This window comes from Mixophyes fleayi, chromosome 5 (assembly GCF_038048845.1).
Source record: "Mixophyes fleayi isolate aMixFle1 chromosome 5, aMixFle1.hap1, whole genome shotgun sequence".
Classification (NCBI taxonomy): domain Eukaryota; kingdom Metazoa; phylum Chordata; class Amphibia; order Anura; family Limnodynastidae; genus Mixophyes; species Mixophyes fleayi.
Genome location: NC_134406.1, coordinates 252,442,805 through 252,460,085, shown reverse-complemented (window position 1 = coordinate 252,460,085; position 17,281 = coordinate 252,442,805). Strand labels below are relative to the sequence as shown.

Sequence of the window (17,281 nt, the reverse complement as noted above, 5' to 3'; positions counted from 1 at the left end):
TCATCACCATTTATATAGCATCACTAATTCTGCAGCACTGTACAGAGAACTCACTCACATCAGTCCCAGCCCCATCGGGGTTTACAGTCTAAATTCCCTAACACACACACACACACACAGACTAGGGTCAATTTGATAGCGGCCAATTAACCTACCAGTATGTTTTTGGAGTGTGGGAGGAAACCGGAGCACCCGGAGGAAACCCACACAAACACGGGGTGAACATACAAACTCCTCACAGATAAGGCCATGGTTGGGAATCAAACTCATGACATCACTGCTGTAAGGCAGAAGTGCTAACCACTGAGCCACCGTGCTGCCCATGACATTCGTGTAGAGTTCTGATTTAAGTTACTAAATAAATTTCACAACCTTTTTATCTTCGTATACTTGATAGGGACAAGGAGCGACTATTCAACTACCATTGTAGAAAACAAGGATTCAACCCTAATGATTTTACTTAGTGCTATGGAATCATGAAAGGTCTTTAATGAGAAATGATTAAACACAACAATAATTGGTGTATCTTATACAATTAGGGGATCCCTTTGATTACTATTCATTACAAATGATGCCATACCTGAGCAGGCCAATTCCTGCTCATTGACTAACTACATATTCATATTCCCTTTAAGTCCATGCTGATTTACAGATAAGACTTTGAAATGGTTGTCATATAACCTATCGTGTTACTAAAAGTTTTTCTTACTGTAAAAGGTCTTTAAACAAATAAAAGAAAATTTTGAGAATTGAAAAATCACTTAATTTGCCTTTTCCTTTTGTCAATTATGAAAATTGTCCTCATTATGTTTATCAATAAGGAACAAGCAACACACTTATGAGTCTAAATTTTGTATACAAAAATGACTGTACTTTGTTATAAAACCTAAAATACATGTTGCCTTATGTAACAGTAAAAAGGGAAGCCTCTCTCTCCTTTAAATTACACTATTCTATCAAAGCCGCCAACAGGCCCAAAATCGTAATGTGTGTGACCCCAAAACTACCTCAATAATAATCCAATTGATTGCATCATTGTGGCATGCGTTGGTAAAGGCGGTGAGAACATGCCCACTATGTGCCAGTGTGGGTCACAACTTTCCAACCACATTAGTAGGCCCCAATGATGCTTGAAGGGTCCTGCCTTGCGGCTCAAGAGTCTGAATCTTGTCCATCTGACCCCTCACACTGATCCTATCACTCGCGGTATCGGTGTGCGTGTGAAAAGCTTAAATTATGTATGAAGAAGACACACTGCCAAGCTTGTTACATTCTGTCAACAGATGGGAAATATTGCAAACGGAAAAGTGCATTTTAACTGTTGGATAAACTTGCATTTTAGCGTCAGACACATTGTTTTTGTGCAGTGATTTTGGAACACACTGCATTTCATTGCTTATCACAGACTATACATAATTATTAGACAGACATGATGGAAAGACATACAGTAATCTGTCCTGAACACATCCCAGCAACAAGGAACCTGATCATTTGCTGCCGTCACTGTACATTTCTATAGGCACAAATAACTCTTCCATGGCTTCTATCATGGGCAAGCTGACTCTTAAATGTATCATGGAGGACTCCTCAATTCTATATAGTTTTATCCCTACCTGTGTCAAGTAATGAGTAAAACAATGGGCTAATCATATGATCTACAACAAAGCAGCAGTCAACATGAAACGCCAACACAGGACGCTAGAAGCTGTATCCTCTTCCAATGCTTACAAATACCAGTAAAAGCCCACTATGGACAGTACATTATGATCCTGCAGGAGATCCGAGCAACATAAATCATTGGTAGAAATTGGCAGCCAGTTGAATAGACGCAGCACTTGTCCAATCAGAAGCTGGCTGTCATTTAAACGCCTGTGATAGGTCCCTCCCTACTGCGACTGTCACACAATATTACATTAGTGGTGTCCAGTCACAGTAAGTGATGGAAACCTAATATATTATGGTAACTGTGTTAGTCCCAGGAGGGAAAGATACCATCAATGTAATAATGTCAGGTGGGGCGAGGATAAATACACCATCAAAAAAGTTAGAAATTCTCTTTAAAAAATGCTAATGTACACATAAATAACTCATAGCTATATGTTTCAGTGAGATTTTATAGATAGCCTATATGTAAGTAGGCTTTATTTTACTGCTATGGGCCCGAGTCATTAAGGAGAGCAAAGCAAAAAAAAAGGAGTAACTTTGCACCTTGGCAAAACCATGTTGCATTGGAGGGGGAGGTAAACTGTGGGGACAGATTTATAGTTGGGATAGGGCATGTCCTAGATCAACTTTAAATTTCAGTGTAAAAATAAAGTTATCAAGTATTTTTGTGTTACATGAAAAAGCAGACAGTATTTTCCTTACATGCAAAATAATAAACTAATTTGCACCCCTTGTATTGCAACATGGATTGTCCAGGAGCAAATGTACTCCTTGTTTTGCCTTGCTCTCCTTAATGACCCCAGACCCTTTGCTTTCCCTTGAAAGAGTAGAAACAGACTCTTAATGTTTCAAAGCAAAAACTTCTTCCATTATTGTTGCTCGAGCGCAGACAATTCCCAAATGTAATTTTACCAATTAAAATGTTATTTGGAAACGCATGAGATTAGATCATAAACGGCCAGAGAGCACAGAACATGCGGACGTACAATCACAGGGTACATAACAAGACTTGTATGTCAACAACTACTTTGTTTTCATCAAGTTTATCTCTAAAAGACGTATACAATCTAAATGATAGTTTAAATGAGCACATATCAGATACATCGAAATAAAGGAATTGGGCGGCCAGGTGAACTGTATAACATACAATTTGGGATACCATTTCTGATAATGTACGTAATACTCATCGCTAACAGTTTCACTTATGGAAGTCAACAAATTAAAAAAATAAATAAAAAAATAGACTAAACTAAAAAAAAAGGAACTTGTACACTAAAGTATACCAGCCGTGGGGCTGAATGGTGGATCCTTAATATAATAGTCCTTACTGTAGTGGTAAAGGCATCCACACGCCAAAAACATACTAGTAGGTTAATTGGCTGCTATTAAATTGCCCTTAGTCTCTTCGTCTGTCTGTGTGTGTGTGTGTGTTAGGGGATTTAGACTGTAAGCTCCAATGGGGCAGGGACTGATGTGAGTGAGTTCTCTGTAGAGCGCTGCGGAATTATTGGCACTATATAAATACATAATGATGATGATGAATTGTGTGTGCTGAATTACAATTTATGAGAATGCAGTGTTTCTTTATAAAGCCACATTTTCCTTTTCTCTTTAATAAATGAGTCTAATTACCTGTGATCTATAACTCCTCCTAGTAGTTTGCATAGAACGCCCCTTGCACTGACAAACTAATAGCAAAAAAAAAATTCACAATAAACAAATAACAAGATTTACATAGACCTATGTCTGCATCAGAAATAAAATGTAAGATTTAGATCTAAAGACGTTACTGCAGTGGTTGCACCGATTCCACAAGGAAGATTTTCAGATGTATTGATATTATAATCCAAAAATGGGCCAATCTTATAACACAAACAATATTAAGACAAAATAAATCAAATGTACTATCACATAAAAGCACTTGACAAGGCAAATTCCAGGAGCTACTGTGCCCAACAACTAACTTCCTCATAGAGAAATTAATTTGGATTTTGAAGGACACAAGCATGCCCTGACTCTCTGCACCAACATTCATCTCCTCACTTGTCTCAAAATATCTCCCAACTCGACACCTCCGTTCTGCACAAGATACAGAATTTTACAGGATTTTTTCCAGGCTGCACCAACTTGGGGGAATTCCCTCCCTTGCACAACAAGACTTTCCTCTAGTCTTCAAACATTCTCTGAATACTTCAAGTAAGCTTATAATATTCCTCAACCACCCTCTTAACCCCCCCTAGGTTACCTTATTACCACCATTTACACAGTCCACACACAAGACAATAACCCTTTGACCAACATTGCTGTGTGACTGGATCATACAGCCCACTAATCACATTTTATCTTTGCAATCTGGCTGGACCAATATGCAATATGTAGCACTTACCCTCGTGTATCAAACTCCCATTTCCCTATAGATTGTAAGCTTGTGGGCTACCTCTCTGTCTGTATTGTTTTATTACTGTGTTTGTTCACAATTGTGATAAGCAGGCTCCTAAATGCTGCAGGACTTTTTGGATTATAAGGCAAACCAACATCTCTGAAATAACATAAAAAGATTAAATACAGCTGAAACAAGACACTGTCCTGGTGTGATTTGATACAGTAGGCAAATGTGTTATAATGCAAAGCATAGTACGTATAGTAAATTTGAATTTTGCAAAAACAATTGATACAATTCCGCTATCTGGCACATACAATGAGAGTAATACGTCTAGGGGAAAAAGTATGTACATCGGTGGAAAACCTGAAGGATAAAAGAAGAAGGTTTGTTAAAATGGAAAATATTCAGACTGAGCTGAAGTTACTAGTGATGTACCACGGATCAGAATTGGACCCTGCCCTTTGTAATCTTTATATAAATGTCCTTGTAGATAGGCTAGAACACTAATGGGCTGCATGTGGCCCCTAGGTCCTTCCTATTTAATTTTTTTGCTTGTAACACTTGTTTAAAATGCCTGCTGAAATGTTATTACAGATTGGGGCAGCACGGTGGCTCAGTGGTTAGCACTTCTGCCTTACAGCACTGGGCCATGAGTTCAACTCCCAACCACTGTGTGGAGTTTGTATGTTCTCCCCGTGTTTGCGTGGGTTTCCTCCGGGTGCTCCGGTGTCCTCCTACACTCTAAAAACATACTGGTAGGTTAATTGGCTGCTATCAAATTGACCCGTCTGTCTGTCTGTCTGTGTGTGTGTGTGTTTGTGTGTTAGGGAATTTAGACTGTAAGCCCCAATGGGGCAGGGACTGATGTGAGTGAGTTCTCTGTACAGCGCTGTGGAATTGGTGACGCTATATAAATAAATTATTATTATTATTATTATTATTATTATTATAAGTGTCTCTTACTTTCATTAAATCTATTTTTTTAACTTATTACTTAGATTAAGGGTAATGTGTGGCCCTCTGACGGTTAGAGGGCCCTCCAGGCAACCCCGGAAGTGTATCAGACTGCCCATCACTGGTTTGGAATGTAAGGTGTCTATATTTGCTGTAACAATAAGTTATGCAGGTTTTATCCTAGGAAGAGATTGTGATCGCACAAGGAATAGGACTAACCTCAATCATGAACAAAATGTGTAGAATTGTATTGATGAGGGGGTGCTCTTTCAGCAAATAATAGCTATAATTGGTAAAGACAAGAGTTGAAATTTAGGACACAAACGGCAGTCATACGTAATGTGATCCATATTCTGTTTATTAGTTTGGAGTATTTTACATTTCTTTGGGAAACAACATAAATTCATTAACTGGTACTTGGCCTTTATTGCAAAAATATTTAAAAATTAATTTATACTGTCGGCGAAATATTAAAAACAAATAGAGAAAAAAGTGATTAAAGTATCAGAAAATGTGAGTTAAAACAACCGACCCTTCCGCAACAGCGGAAGAGTAACTTGCTGCAGAAAGATTTAGAAAGGACAAAATGTCAAACTGTGCTGTGACAAGGCAGATGGTAATAACTAGGCTACACATTACACAGCCAATGGAATACAATTTGGGAAACTTATATGGAAAACGATTGAGGAATACTGATTGACAGACAGCTGAGTAGTCACACACAGTGTCAGGCAGCAGCTGTAAAGGAAAATACAATTTTGTGATGTATAAAAATGGGGATAAATGCATGTGATGCAAACATATCAATACCAATAAGTCACTGGTTAGAGCACATCTTGACTATAGGGTTCAGTTCTGTGTACCTGACCATAGGAAGCACACAGGAAACCAAGAGAGAGCTCAGGGGCGGGCAGCCTCTTTAATAAATGGAAGAGAGGATGAAAAAAAAAAAAAATAGGTTTAAAAAAATTCTGTAGCTGCGACTTACCTAATATGTATTAATGTATTAGTTTTACAATTTGTCTAAAGAACTTTCCGCTCCAATGGTCATAGAGAGGACATGGGGTCATCAATTGGGAATGATAGAATGACCGTTTCTTCATGGAGCTCCTTAACATATGATATAATGTTGGTTTACAAATGGATTGGATACCAATCTTACAGGAAATGTTATCTGCTGCTATAATAAGTAGAGGGCATCATGTGAGTGATTAATCCAAGGAATTTCTCAGACCATTTGTGGGGTAAGGAAGGAATTTATTCCCTCCTCTGTGAGGCTACGTTGGCCACGGTCACACTGGGGTTTTAGTTTTGCCTTCCCCTGGATCAACACAATTAGAATTTATGGAAGGTTGAACTTGATGGACCATTTTCTATTTTCAACCTTGCTATGCAACTATGTAAAGTTAACTTATAGTGACATCACTGTCCCCCCCCCCATGTATAAACTCACCAAACCACATACAGCACCTCCGTGGAGTAAGAAAGCAAGAATGTCAACCATGTGCGGTTGACTTAGAATGATGTAGGAAAAAGAAGCACCTCCCTAACACAGCAGTCTGTTACTAGGAGGTATGCTAGAGAACCCGATGCACTAAATAATATGTGTATATAATCACACAATACAGAAAAATATTGTGCGCTCCTATTAGTTCTACACAAATTATAATAATAGTCCCAACATTGATAAAGATGGATCAGCAACTTCTCTTGGAGGGGGGTTCTCGGCCACCAAATAAGACCAATGTCTGTAGATCTTTTTCTCTTGTCTTTTGTATGATCCAATAGGGATTTCTCACCCTCAACAGGTAACACAGTTGAACTAGGTAAATAATAACCACCCAGAGGCCAATACACGCAAAGGGACATTTATCAAAAATGTATTTTACATAAGGTTAAAAACGGTTACATTATATATAAAATAACATGCTTATCTGTAAAGAAGTTCTGATGGATGCTAATGTCCGGACCAGTAATGGCATCACCAAAATTTCACAGACAGTCCATCCATTCAAGACAAGCCAAATGGTACAGTGCCAAATATTAAAAGACTAACATGTGGGAGGCCACATGTTTATTATCATAAACATAGTGACATTATTTGAGCCTGGTCATTGTTATTTGGCTCGTGTAGTCGCTGTTGCAACTTTGCTTGGACACACTAATTGAGAAAAGACCTGAACAACACAGCTATTTGATTTAAATGCACCTTTTGAACCCAATCCAGACAGCTCCAATGTGACCTGTATCCGTCTGCATGCTGTTAACCATCCATTTACCAAACGTACAACTGTGGGCTATGAATTTTACATCGAGACAAGATCGCTATACTTTATGGTTTGGGATCATGGACACTTAAAGTAGTGTTATAGGTTCTGATATAGCCTACATGAGTGATTAGATATATTTTCTGCTAGGTAACTCCTAGGGTTAATTACTATGTTTGTGTTTGCTAAGATGAACGGAGCCTTGGGGCTAGACTTACTAAGCTGCGGGTTTGAAAAAGTGGGAATGTTGCCTATAGCAACCAATCAGATTCTAGCTTTCATTTATTTAGTACCTTCTACAAAATGATAGCTAGAATCTGATTGGTTGCTATAGGCAACATCCCCACTTTTTCAAACCCGCAGCTTAGTAAATCTAGCCCTTGATCTCTTATACACAGGTGCCTGCTTAACTATATGACATTATATTTAAATAATAATATTTATTACCATGTTTGTTCCCTTATATTGTCAATATTTATTAGTTAGTTTATGTGTACTTTAGGTATGGTTCTTTATATTGTTAATATTTGCATTTGTATGTATTAGGTGGATTATGTGTAATACAGGTATATTCAAGGTTAAGTGTTCATGTTTAATAAGGTCAGCTGATTATTGAAGCCCTTGAATGATATTTAAGGGAAGCAGGAATATAGAACCATTGCCCCTGATTAAAGCAACCTAGCGGAAACGATCGTTGGGCAGGGCATACTATTGTGATGTATCGTTCTAACTATTCCTATTAAATTTTGTATTTCTGTTATCGCTGGTCTGTTCATTTGTTGAACAACTATGGATCTCACACACTAATATATATATATATATATATATATATATATATATATATATATATATAAAAAGGTGATCACAAACTAATAATTTTTATTATATCAAATCATAATATAAAAATAGAACAAAGATACATTCATCTTGGTTCCATGAAACACAGTCATTATGTCATTAAGATAGTAACAACCCACAATTTTTATGCCTTTAAAAACATTTGTTTACATTCGTATTACCCATATACCTAGTATGTGATAAAATTTATACTCAGATAACTATATTTTTATAAGAGATCATTTATAACCAAGAAGATTATTTCTAATCAAAATGTACAGATCAATTTGTCTAGTCAGTTTCCAATGACACCAGTTTATATCTGTAAATCAAGGTTGATAATACGTCAAAGAAACATTTCAAATATTTTAAAAACTTTTAATGATACATCCATTATTTCAATGAATACAATTGTAAAGATATGTATTTATCCCTATCATTCCCTCCTTTTGTGCAAAATTAAAAAGCCCAATAAAAACATCTGCATTTATAAGGTAATTTCAATGAACTCCTTCTACTTCTGCATAGACAGGTAAATCATGGCTATTGCTGATACACATTTTTTTATTTAAACATTCCAGTGAAAGATGGGAAGAGGGATGGAGAATATAGCAACCATTCCAAACACCATCTATCTGTGTTATCGTTAGGTGTGTGGCCACCATTCCTATGTACTGTAAAATCACAGTGCATAGATAGGTTTACAGTTCATGTCCGCCCAAAGTAGAAAGCCTAAACTGAAAATGGTCACAGGGTGGGCATTAATGTGTTCAGTGGGAAACAGAATGGAGTACAATATAAAACAGCCATTTGAAATTGATCTACATATTTGCATCATTAAGGTTCATTTAATTAACTTTGACACAGGTCTGACACACAAAGCAACGGAGCAGATCTGGACATAACGAAGAACACAAGTTTAAGCAAGATTTAGGATGATGTACGCCACATTAACACAACAAGTTCCCGAAAAAAAGATTTTTTCGTGACTTGTTAGATTGCGGCCAGAGCAGTCACCATACTGTTGTATGGTGACTGCTCGCAAAAACGATAAGGAGTGGAAAGCAGCAGATAGCGATGCACCTTTAATAAATTTGAGTAGGAGACATCGTGGACTAATTTACACGGTAAGTGCACGATAGTGCACTACCGTTATTTCTTAAATATACCCCTTAGACTGTTATGCATCATTGCCCAGATCCACTAGAACTGGTTTTAATTTGTGGTACAGAGGAGTATTGTTAAACAGAGGAGTATTGTTAAACCGCCAAGTGATTCAACAAGTCAGAATATAAGGTCAAAGTTTTCCTAAATTGCTATTGGCAAGATGTTGCACAGCTGGATTGTGTACTAGCCAGGTAATTAACGATAACTGGCTATGTATATATACACCGAACAAAAAAAACACAGCCAATATAACCTCCAGGCACTTTTATTCTTTTGGGTGTCTAGTGGATCCTTAGCTCCAATATAGACATATAAGACCACATTTACAGAACAAAGCAAACAAAAAAAAAAAGAAGCAAATCTGCTCCCAGAACAGCCATGTTGCAATGCAAGGGGTACAAATGCATTTATTTTATTTGTAGGGAAAAAAAAGGAAAATACTGCCTGATTTTGCATGTAGCACACAAGTAGAGGGAAGCTTTATTTTTACATTTTGATTTAGAGTTGAACTAAGATGTGAACCTTCCCAACTCTAAATTTATCCCCACATTTGAAACTTGCCCCTCCTGCCGTGTAACATGGCAGTTTTCCCAATGTGCTTGCCTTTCTTTTTTGCACCTTACTCTATATGAGGCACATAATTAAAATTTCCAAAAAACAAAAATACAGGTTTATCCGAGAGCAAAAACACTGTTTAACAGTCACAAATATATGTAACAGCTCCCAAACAATAACCCAATTTGAGATATTTGAAAACATTCTATTGTGGAATATGAATGGAGAGAAAAAAAAATAGGGATTGTTAATCCATATGTTAAATGGAGCTCCTATAACCAGGATGGGCTAAAAGATGACCATACACAGGACAATCCATCTGCCAACCGCATTTAAGGACATTCCCATTAACGCCCCAATCAATTTCAATAGGAAATCATCATCATCATCATCATTTATTTATATAGCGCCACTAATTCCGCAGCGCTGTACAGAGAACTCATTCCCATCAGTCCCTGCCCCATTGGATCTTACAGTCTAAATCCACTAACACACACACACACACACACAGACTGGGGTCAATTTGTTAGCAGCCAATTAACCTACCAGTATGTTTTTTTGGAGTGCGGGAGGAAACCGGAGCACCCGGAGGAAAACCACGCAAACACGAGGAGAACATACAAACTCCTCACAGATAAGGCCGTGGTCGGGAATTGAACTCAGGACCCCAGTGCTGTGAGGAAGAAGTGCTAACCACTGAGCCACCGTGCTGCCCAAAATCAGGAAATCAGGCTCTGTGTTTGCATAAAGGTCAAATAGCTGTTTCAGGTCATTTTCACAAAGATACTGCGGTAGGTGCAGCCATTTTCACAAACATATTACATTATTAGTCCTTGATTGCATCATATGCACTGAGACGTCATAGAGTTATTTTAAAGGTTAGAAAAAGGCCAAGTGCTGCAAGGCCGGAGTGGGGGGGGGGGCATTATTTCCCAATTGTAAAGTGCCGCAGAGTATTCTGACACTATATAAATAAATGTTAAAAAAAAAATGTTAATATTGGCATTGCTTTAAATACTTAATGACTTGCATGTAGGCCTACAGGCTCTCTAGTAGGCCAGATGCTCCCAACTTAAGCTCCAATGGGACAGTGCTTTTTAATTTGGTGTCTCTATATAAATAAACGATAAAAATGATTTTTGGAAGATAATACAATCATACCTTTTAAAAGCAACATTGTTACATTTCACTATGTATAGTAAGAATCAGATGAAGTTTACACAGGAAGTTTTTATACTAGGTCACCAGAGATCAGACAAGATAGCTGCATCCTGTATATAAAAAGGAACAGTTAACCAAAAAAGAAGAATTAATACCAAGTAATTTAGTATAAATGTATGCATTTTTAGGGAACTATATTTTAAAGATCACTGATTGCAAGGATATGGAACAACATGGAAAAGCTTAAATGCAGAAGGAGCACAATAAAATTTAGACTAAAGGGCATCTGGCACATGTCAAAGTGAGAAAGACCTGCTGTACTGAGCTGCACCACCCCACACACACTGCTGTACTGAGCTGCACTACCCCACACACACTGCTGTACTGAGCTGCACTACCCCACACACACTGCTGTACTGCGCTGCACTACCCCACACACACTGCTGTACTGCGCTGCACTACCCCACACACACTGCTGTACGGAGCTGCACTACCCCACACACACTGCTGTACTGAGCTGCACTACCCCACACACACTGCTGTACTGAGCTGCACTACCCCACACACACTGCTGTACGGAGCTGCACTACCCCACACACACTGCTGTACTGAGCTGCACTACCCCACACACTGCTATATTGAGCTGCACTACCCCACACACTGCTATATTGAGCTGCACTACCCCACACACTGCTGTATTGAGCTGCACTACCCCACACACTGCTGTATTGAGCTGCACTACCCCACACACTGCTGTATTGAGCTGCACTACCCCACACACTGCTGTATTGAGCTGCACTACCCCACACACTGCTGTATTGAGCTGCACTACCCCACACACACTGCTGTATTGAGCTGCACTACCCCACACACACTGCTGTATTGAGCTGCACTACCCCACACACACTGCTGTATTGAGCTGCACTACCCCACACTCAATAGCACCACGGTGGCATAGTGGTTAGCACATCTGCCTTACAGCACTGGGGTCATGAGTTAAATTCCCGAGCATCTGTGAGGAGTTTATATGTTCTCCCCGTGTTTGCGTGGGTTTCCTCCGGGTGCTCCGGTTTCCTCCCACACTCCAAAAACATACTGGTAGATTAATTGGCTGCTAACAAATTGACCCTAGTCTGTTTGTTCCATTGCCGAACGTGATATTTAGTTTGGTTCAAAAATCAAATCCAATGATACAATGTGCCTTGGAACAATAATCGTTCATCGTTGCAGCGTACATACTAATGTGATAATGGTCGTTTATCGTGTGATTGGCAGCACGGTGGCTCAGTGGTTAGCACTTCTGCCTCTCGGCACTGGGGTTAGGAGTTCGATTCCTGACCATGGTCTTATTTGTGTGGAGTTTGTATGTTCTCCCTGTGTTTGCGTGGGTTTCCTCCGGGTACTCTGGTTTCCTCCCACACTCCAAAAACATACAAGTAGGTTAATTGGCTGCTATCAAATTGACCCGTGTGTGTGTGTGTGTGTGTGTGTGTGTGTGTGTCGGAATTTAGACTGTAAGCTCCAACGGGGCAGGGACTGATGTGAGCGAGTTCTCTGTACAGCGCTGCGGAATTAGTGGCGCTATATAAATAAATGATGATGATGAATAGGACCACTACCATAGGAAGTTAGAAATAACAGGCCCTTCATTGCACCATTACTCTAGTTTAATCATTCTTTATACTAAATGAATGACAAAAACTAGACTCTTTAAGAAGAAAGATCTTTGTGGTTACATAGTAAACCATTAAGATCTATGGTGTAGTTTTTCCTCTATGTTTGCAGGATTTGTGGTTATAGAAGCAAAGGTTTTATTCTTGCTGCTGACACTCACGGAAGTAAATTTTTCAAATGTTGCAATACTAAAAATATAATCTGCCACTGAAATCTAAAGCTTACATATGATATGGACATTCTTTAAAACATGGAGGAACAAACAATTTTTTTTTCAAAATTTTAAGTCATGTTTTCTTGGAAATCAGTTTCAGATTTTGAGTCCGTGACCATGAAATGTTTAACTTCCTCAGGCCTCGCCATGTGGTAAATCATATTAAAGTCTATTACATTTTGAAAAAAAGGGTTTGTTTTATTGAAATATCTCAATCCTAGCCCGAGAAATTGGGTTTTTGTATATTCATGCACGCCAAAATTGTGGATATCTGAAAATGTCAGACCCTTGTATATCAAAAAGTACATGGGGTAAAAAAAAAATTAAGTTTTGACGGCCTATTAAATATAATGAATGAAATCAAAATAGAAAAACCTTAGGTAAAAAAGTAATTGGATCAAGTTGATGTTGAATGACAATGTGTTCTTCTGTTTGGCTCTCCCATTCCTTTGCTCCTTAGACTATTGTTATCCACTCTAGGGATAAAGACGAAAGGGAATGATCCCCCTTTTTAACTGACCTGGAACTTTACTAATTAATTTACATTTTACAACACTGATTTATTTTTTGTGCTTAATATGTACAAAAAAACAAAACTGAAAATTTGTATAAAAGACTAAATCTGCAGCATCGTTGTTTCACGTAGGAAAACGATTTATGCACACATCAAAATCTGTGTGAAATACTATTGAGCCACTTAGATTCTCTCACAGTTGATTACTGAGAGCAATAGCTTTATTACAGTTAGCAGTTAATTGGCTTAAAAGTAAATTCCACTTTCATGGATTTTGTTTAGGGTTTAAATTTGCAAAATAGACATTTCGGGGTAGCTTTATCAAACTTAAAAAGAAAAAGTGGAGGCGTTGCCCATCGCAACCAATAAGATTCTATTGATCATATACTGGAATGTGCTAGATAAATGATACCTAGTATCTGATTGGTTGCTATCCGCTCTCTAGTAGTTTGTATGTAGCACTTACCTGTCTAGCAGCTACTGCCATCTTTTGGGGGTTACCTGTAACAAATTAGCTGTCTGCTGCTGTCCAACATACTCAGGTTTGAACTGGCGGTCCATTTATTTACTATATAGTGGCACTATGCCTTTATCAGAAAATAAATAAACCATATCCTTCAATCCGGAAAATCGACAACAATGCCTTGAATTAAGGCGCACAATGGAAAAGAATGAAACTACAGCACAAGCCCCAAGCAGCTGTAAACCCTCCACATTGATTACAGAAAAAGAATATGAAAAAAAAACAAACATCCCTCATTCCCATTGTTGCCTAGTACAGAGGCTGTAATTTAATGTACCATCCAGTGGTGCTTTATACTGCACAGTGCAATCTTTAGGCCAGTAATCTGCATAAGTCCCAGATCCCTTGTAAGAAGCCAGCCCAGGGGAGATGACTGCACAGTCTAAAACTGAGCTAAAGTATAGCAATGAGCATATACAGCACACTAAATAACACACTACTTCCAGGGTGAACAGGGACAGACACGGCTCATTCCGATAAATGAACATTGCACTACATAATAATTATAATACACACACATGTACTTGTGAACGTAACAAAATTAATCTGGTATTTTAGATGTGCCATTTAAAGAGATGCTCATTTCTTGAAATCACAGACCTACTTCCCTTTAAGCATATTTAGCAATAGCAATACGTGGAAGAGGAGCAAGTGGTCAGGCAGCTTCCTGTCATGAGTGAAGCAATGAATTCCACTTTGTCATTAGGGAATGAAAGAGATAGAGTAATGACAGGGCTGAGACATGTGAGTCTCAGCCTTCATGATTTGGTCTGATGGCTTACCATTTACCAAACTTACAATAGATAAAACTTGTAATTATGTATACAGCTAAACAGGTAGGATCACTATGTAAGTCTCTTAAATGAGTTAAAATAATTTTGACAAAGCAAAGGTAATGATTTAATAATTTATGTCAAACAGCATAAAATGTTCTGATCACTTGTTCCAAGGGAATGTTGGCACTAAAAGAACAGACTCAGTTATACAGACATTTAAGGGCATATTCAATTGTCGGCGGAAACGCCAAAAATTTCGCACTCCGCGCACTATTACCGATATTACGGTAGTTTTCGCATTGTGTTTTAGCTCGCGGCTCAGGGAGCGGCGAGCTGAAATCCAGCTTACTATTACTGTAATAACGGTAATAGTTTTAACGCCGCAGGGATTCGGAACAATTGAATATGCCCCTTAAAATATATATAGCGGTTTGTAAAATAAATGACCTAACCTTAAGCAAGTCTCCAAACTTATCATACATAGGTTTTATGCAATTTACAGTGTTTGGTACATTTGCTGTCAATAAATTGGATTACCAGATCAGCCATGCAAGTCCAAACATATATTTAAATGTGTTGCCCCCCTTTATACAATCCCTGCAATTTAGGGACTCCACTCCATGTACTTCCTTACCACCCCCTCCATAGGGTCTTACTACTACAGCATTGCCCCTATAGCTGGAATTAGAGAGTTAGCATTGTAGGCGACGAGATGTAGAAGGGATTCAAACTCCCGCTAACCAAATATATAATGAACATGACCTCAAAAAGTGCAGCCAATTCCATCAGCAGCGAGAACAGGCCGAGTCCGCCAGAGATGACAGCTCTCTCTTCTGGCATCTGTCAGTGCTAGAGGACATGCAGCTGCACTGTTATGATGATGGTGGCATATTGGAAGAAGGTGGATTTGTTCCTAAACAGCACTGAAGCCATCAAACCAAGTGCAAGGACATCACAACAAGGGCACTGGGATTTATATTAGATTATTATGCAGGTATTTATGTACAGTAACCCTACTGTCTCTTTTCACCATGACAGCCAGACCATTTTAAATGAAATACAGTAAAAGCCTCTTTAATACAGAACATAATCACATGCTCCTTCTACAAAATGTCATTGTTGGCTCTTGTAGGATTATAGAGCTCCAAGCCATGGGCATGCTGGTACTTGTAGTTCCACTGCAGTTAAAGACACAGATTGCCTGTCTCTGCCCTGGCCAGGGAACACAAGCTCAGTCTGTCATCCGACGTGATCTGCATTTTGCTCACCCACTCCCAAGACTACCCGTATGTGCTGCTCACTACATCCCTCCCACCCCTTATACTGCTAGGTCCGTACCTGAGTGACTGGGGAATGCTGTCAGAATCGGTATACACAGGCAGCAGCACGGTTCGTCAGTTCTCCGCCATCCTCTCTCTCTCTCTCAGTCACAAACCTCCTCAAGCCCCTCACTGCAAGACAGAAGATTTGCATGAAATGTATGGCTTACAAAGTGTCCTCAGTGCAGTCTGGTGGAAGCCATTATCTAGGAGACAAAAATCCCTCTGAATTAACACCTCGACTTTAACAAGATGGCTCCTCTAGTGGAGACAAAAGGAGGGTGAGCACTGTCGTCGACCTGATGTTTGCGAGTGTGTGGCACACAGCTCATCACATGACTGTATCAGCTGACACACACATAGAGGTCTGTGCGTTACACCCGCTGGGACAGTCTCAGCTCTGCCACTAGGGGCATGTCACGTGATGGGAGTGACACTTTGACGGAGCTGCGCTGCAGCGACCCTTAGCGACGAGTGGCGGTAACACATCGCTGGGAGGCGAACGTTCACAATGTCTTTCAGTATAGAATATAAAGAATATATACATTGAACATTACAGACACAGTGTAATTATTTCCTTAATAATTCAGATCATGCAACCGAATTCTATGAAAATAAACAACCTTACCAATATACAATAGCACTAAATAGTGTTTGCTGGGAAATTGACCTTTGTAATATGTAGTACTGAATATTGCATGGTGTTGGTTTGGTGGTGCAGGTAATGCAGACAGACCAGGAAACTGAGGGATAAAAATCAGGGTCAATCACTGACCTTATTCTCTTATTCCATAGACCAGTGATACACTTGGGGGGCCGCATGGTATGACCCTCTAACCTTCTAAAGGCCCTCTCATTGTCCTTAATCACAGTAATAAGTTAAAACAATTCATTTAATCAAAGAAAGATAAAACTGTGTAATAATGTCAGCTGGCATTTTAAACAAGTGTTACCAGCTATAACAAATACATAGGAGGGATCTGGGGGCCGGTTGCCAACCTCTGCTATAGACCATACTTGCCAACTTTTAAATGTTGGCCTCCGGGGGAGAGGTGGACGTGTGGAGACGTAGCTCTGCAAATCGTCATTTTGGATCCACCCACGTGACGCAATGGCAGAAACACTTCATTGTACCTGGGGGGGGGAAAGGCCCAACATGACGTGATTACCAGATTATCGCATCGTGGAGGCTCCAAATCAGATGTGGGGGGATGTCACTAATCCGTGAGACCTACCCGGACATTCCGGGAGACTTGGCAAGTATGCTATAGA

General features: G+C 39.1%; 1 protein-coding gene across 1 annotated transcript in view; it reads right to left on the bottom strand.

The window, feature by feature from the left end:
• The window catches only part of ATP6V1C1 (ATPase H+ transporting V1 subunit C1), a 39,985-nt gene extending 23,805 nt beyond the window's left edge, over positions 1 to 16,180 (bottom strand). Inside the window, exon 1 of the mRNA XM_075213914.1 lies at positions 16,029 to 16,180. The gene's annotated coding sequence lies outside the window, so the exon portion shown is untranslated. The remainder of the gene's footprint in view (positions 1 to 16,028) is intronic.
• Between the last annotated feature and the right edge of the window lie 1,101 nt (positions 16,181 to 17,281).